Below are 6007 nucleotides of genomic sequence, written 5' to 3'. Positions count from 1 at the left end.
TCTTGTCTACTGGTCTGGGGACCAATTCTCATGTCTCATTCTTTACTATTTGATCCAGTTCCCCTTTCATAACTTGTTTCCAATAATCACCTTTACATTCTTCATCTACATTCTTAGGTTCAACTTGAGATATCAAACATAGTTTTTCATTGACTCTACTTCTTGTCATTAGACCTTTATCTTTTCTTTCGATGATCTGCTCGAATGGGTGATTCTTTATCATATTCTTTCTCAAAGTAGGAGTTGCTATCTAAACTCTTGGCTTTACTAAAGGTTTTGAATTTTGTTCCTACCTTGGCTCTCCTTCATTTTGCAAATCATTATTAGTATCAAGAAATATCTCATAATTCATTGGCTTAGTAACAACATCATCATCTGGATTGTAATCAACTATTCTCTCTTGTATCCTAAATTTCTCATCAATTCTCACATTTGCACTTTCCATAATAGTCTTAGTTCTCAAATTATAATATCTATAAGCCTTGCTTTTCATTGAATAACCAAAAAACATACCTTCATCACTTCTAGCATCAAACTTACCAATATCATCATCTCTTTTGATATAACTCTTACTTCTAACAATTCTAAAATACTTGACTGTAGGCAAGTGACCAAACCACAATTCATAAGGGGTCTTGTTTGTGTATTTCCTAACTTGCACTCTGTTCATAGTGTAGATTGTTTTATTCACGGCTTCTCTCCAAAACATCTTGAATACATAATTTTCAGCTAACATAGCTCTTGTTGCTTCTGTAACTAACCTATTCATTCTTTCTGTAATACAATTTTGTTTAGGGGTTCCCAGAGCTGATAACTGTCTTTTGATTCCATTTTCTTCACAAAACATCTTAAACTCATTTGAACCATCTAATCTTAAACATTTAATCTTCATACCAGACTCATTCTAAACTCTATTCTTGAATATCTTGAACTTATCAAATGCCTTAGATTTCTCTTTAAGAAATGTAACCCACGTCATTCTAGAAAATGTATCAACTAGAATCATAAAATATCTTTCACCATAGAATATTTTAGTCTTCATGGGACCACTAAGATCTATGTGTACAATCTCCAATATTGTTGTAGCAGGGAAAAGAATTTTCATTGTTCTTTGTCAACACACATTCCTTGCAAATTGTGTTAGTAGGTTTTACAATTTTAGGAAAATCTCTAACTACAAACATACTACTAGTCTTCACTATACTATCAAAGTTTATATGACAAAATCTCTTATGCCATAACCAAATATCATCTACCTTTGCAACCAAACATGCCATTTTAGTAGGATTCAATTGAAATACATTACCTCTAGATCTGGTTCCTATTCCAATTACCTTTCCATCTTTGTCTCTAATCATGCATATCTTCTCTATGAACTGCAATTGATAACCTTTGTCCACTAGTTGTCCAACACTCAAAAGATTGTGTTTCGAAAAATCAACAAAATATACACCCTCAGTATTAGTTTTACCATCAAGAGTTATAGATCCAATACCTTTAACTTGGCATGTTGCGTTGTTTCCAATTTTGACAATGCCTCCATCCTGACTTTTGAAGTCAACAAACTTGTTCATATCACCAGTCATATGATGTCAACAACCACTGTCAATTATCCAATCAAATTTCTTTTCAACTTGTGACACCAATGCTACTTTTTTTGGACTTTCTTCTTTAATTTCCACAAATCCTATTTCATCATCACTAGCACTCACTACTTGTTCATCATAATTATTTACTTCATTTCCATACAATTACTCTCTATCTTTTCTAGGTTTGTAAGTTCCTTTATACTTTTTCTCTCTTTTAGGACACTTAGATGCATAATGACCATATTCATCACAAGTCCAACATTTAAATATTTTCTTACCTCCTTTCTCTCTTCTTACTAGAAGGACTACTCCTTCAATCTTTCTGTCCTCCCCAAATCTATTATTGCTAGCAAAGACTCCTCTAGCACTTGCACTTCTTGGTAAACTAGGTCAAATATTTAAGGCACTAGAAGTTGTCTCTGTTCTGGTCAATTTCTCGGACTATCTAAGCTCATTCTCAACTACTTCAAGTATTCTAGGCAATGTTCTCTTTGTGAAATCTTTGGTACAAGATATCAACAATTGTATCATTTGAACTACTGGCTTAAATGGTGGTGTTAAGCTCTTCAATATCTCCATATAACCTCATCATCTTCTTTGGTTCCTCCTTGAGATCTAATACCTACAATAATCTCTGATATTCTTCCTACAAATGTTCTTATAGATTCATCTTCCATTATTTTAGCATCTTGAAATGCACAAATCCAACTTTGCAGCCTCAATTTCCTAGAATGTTCATCACCCTCAAAACTATTTTCCAAAGCTTTCCAAATCAAATGAGAAGTAGCAAGTAATTTTACCTTATTCTATTCAATTTTAGGAAGTGCAGTCAATAATGCTTCTCTAGCTCTCATGTCACACATAAAAAGATCTCTTTCTACCATGGTACAAGTTTCCAAATCCTTTTCAACAATGATTGTCTTTGTTGATTTTTTCAAGATCCAATATCCCAGACCCATACACAACATATGTGTCTTCATCTTTTCTTTCCAGCTGTCATAATTTGTTCCATTGAACTTTGGACTATCTTTCCTGAACATGCTCGCCATGGATCTCTCAATGTTGTTAAACTTTATCTTCAAGGACCTGATGCTCTGATACCAGTTGTTAGGAAAAATAGTCCACCAAGATAACTAGGGGGGGGGGAGTGTGAATCAGTTATCCAACAATGAAAACATTTATCTTCTTTAAAAAAAATTAACCATTCAACCAAAGTAAACAAAAACCATAATAAGATGCACATAGACAATTACACCATATATGTTAACTAAGGAAACCCTTAATTAGAGGGAAAACCTTGGTGGGAATGATGCCTACAAGATGATGTACTAATATAAATATTCCTTGTTAGAGGATGGACTCTGTTAGGAGTCTATTATAACATTCAGTATATATGAGTCCCTATTAGGAGACTTTGAATCCTTGTTAGGAGATTCCAACCCTGTTAGTAGTTGTGCCAACCCTGTTAGGAGTTTTAGTACAATGTATGCAAGATAAGCCCATTACCCAAACATGCAATTTCAACTACAAGAAGAGTTCACTGCTCAAACATGAAATTTATTGTCATGTTCTTCTTTCCTTTGTTCTATCAACCAAACAAAATCACTATCAGACCTTGTGGACCAATTCATGAACCTTTGATCCAAATATCAAACCTCAAATCTCTCAGCAAAACCTCAGCAATGAAGTTTCCTTCATTTCCACTCTGCTCTGCTCAACTTTGCATTTCGCTCTTACTGTTGCATATAATCACTTCTCCATGTCATGTCTATCTTCTTACATGACAAAGGAAAATGTCCTTCCTTTATATCGAGTCCACAAAATAGTTCCCTGAGTCCGTTGTTAGACCTTCTCAATTAATCATTATAGGACCACATTAAGAACATGTTACACTTAGCAATAACATTAATTTTCTACCTCGCAACTTGAATATCTTTTTGTACACATAATATTATGATGAGAGAAATTAGCCACATCATCACCAACATGTCTTCTTCACATCCTCAACCTCAATTCTTAGAATAACAACTCTGCTAGGAGATATAACAAGTTTACCAGAACATGCCTCTATAAACTCTATCTTAGAACAGACATCACCAAAACTTACATAACTTTTTCCAGACTTATCATTTCTTCTTCTGATGTTAACTACATATACTAGATACTTAGAAGTATCTCCCATAACCTCAAATATTTAGAATACTCAACTATTCATCTGTACCAACTTGATCTTTCCATTGTTCTTTTGTCAGATACTGTAGAAAACTGTTATGTTGACATCAATGACAAACTTGATCATGAATGTAAAATATCATCATAGTAACATATATACAATACTCCCCCATAGGAATATCATCAACATTCATGCTTCCAACAACTTTTTGATCTCAATCTTTTATACTTAACCATGGTAATGTGTCTTGTATGCTCTATGAGGAGTTTTGATCTATTGATTGTTATCGTTTTCTAGTATTCTTGTGTGAAAATGAGGTGAATGGTGTGACCTATTTGATTTACACTTTAAGTCTTCGATCAATTATTTTTGGATGCTTTCCAATTGTTTGTAAAGGGCCAAGGTGTTATTGTGAATTATATTTTGATGCTTTCCAGTCACTTGTATAGGGTTGAGGTGGAAACTATGATTCTTTGATTTGTACTTTTATGAGCCTAGGGTAGGTAATATGTATGTTATGTTGGGAAGTGGCTTGCAATGGAGGTCAAGGCCCTAAAGAGATTGATGCGTAACCCATTGTAGGTTATTTCAATAAGTGAAAACACTACACTAAATGAGGTTAAAATGAACTAATAAGAGTCTTTGCCTTTCCTTTCCCATGCCTTAAGTGCTAGTACAGGTTAGGATGGGAGTAGAGAGGATGCTTAGTTGTGACCATGCATCATTAGTATGTCTTCTCAATATGGAAGGATACTAGTGCCGCATAGAGTCACTAGGGGGTGGGAGGATTAAAAGACTAGCCAAGTAACCTTAGAGTTGGCTAGTGCAATGATACTTGCCCACTAGCATTATAGATTCCTTACGTGTCTTTGTAGCCTCTAGGTTTAGATGTCATTTATATCTTGGTACTATTGAGTTAGATTTCTTTTAGGTTTTCCTTGACTTAGATGTTGGATTTGACTTTTGAGTTTGTTATCCTGTTTGGGACTTGAGACTATCTCCTCAGAGTGGTGGGAGTGGACCTTTTTGGGTTACCACAAGGCTTGGTGGTAGTGCTTTTTACTTTTCCTTGTTCTGCATTTCCTTTCATTCTATCTTTGTGTACTATGATGGATGGTTATACTCATTGTATTGTATTTTAATTTCATGGATCTTAAAGAGACGATGTAATCTATTTTATGATGTATATGCTTTCAACCCTTCATACCCTGTGACGTGTACAATGGATGATTGTGCATTCTGATTGTTGCCAAGTGGCATTTGAAACAATTGTATATTATTTAAATGGATTTGAACTTGTAGTTAATCTTTTATGTGGATGTGTTATATATTAGATTTATTAATATTTAAATTTAAATGTGATTCAACGTCTTGGGATTCTTAAGGAATGTAATCTGTTTATGTGTTGCTTATGTATGCATGTATGTTATTGCTTCCGATATTTTATAACTGTTGTTATATGTTATCTTTAAAAAAAATTGTTTGGCAAACTTAGTGAAAATTTTAGGTTAGTTCTTTTGGATCCCTTGGCGAAGCATTACAATATTTGTGGGAGGAGTTCCTTTTTTTTACTATATTTGTTTATATTTATCATATAAATTTTAATATTAATTTTTGAATTTTTTTTATATAATTATTTTATTCATATATTTAAGCTAATAGACTTTAAATTAGTTCAGTTTTTAGTTTTTATATTATTTTGTAAAGTTTCATTTTTTTATATTAGTTTAGTTTTTCGCTTTAAATATTGATTTTGAGTTTAGCGATTAAGATATTTTTATGATTAAAATTTTAGTCTTTAAACTATTTTAATTTATTTTTAAAATTAGTATAATTTTTCTTTTAAATATTGATTTTTAGTTTAGCTAATGTGATATTTGTGCGAGTTGTTATTTTCTAATATTTCTCATATTAATTTTTCATAATAGTTTTATTTACAAAGATTGTTTTTAAATGATTATTTTTTCATATATTTAAGTTGGTAGATTTTAATTATAATTAATTTATAATAATTTTATTCATATATTTAAGCTAATAGACTTTAAATTAATAAGAAGGAGATATTTTTTCCACAAGAAGTTAAATTGTGATAATGTTATCAGGGTTTAATTATGTAGTTTTAAAGTGACTCATGTTTAATGAGTATTGATTTACGGGAACCCATTTCTCATGATAATAAATAGACACCTAGGAGTCATTGGATCTAGGTGATGCTCATAGAGGTGAAGCACTGTGACTTCCCTTA

The sequence above is a fragment of the Cupressus sempervirens genome, chromosome 10 (assembly GCF_028749045.1).
Source record: "Cupressus sempervirens isolate cs-2001-9-10 chromosome 10, ASM2874904v1, whole genome shotgun sequence".
Taxonomy (NCBI): domain Eukaryota; kingdom Viridiplantae; phylum Streptophyta; class Pinopsida; order Cupressales; family Cupressaceae; genus Cupressus; species Cupressus sempervirens.
The sequence above is the reverse complement of the archived record's forward strand: the minus strand, read 5'-3'. Positions refer to the sequence as shown.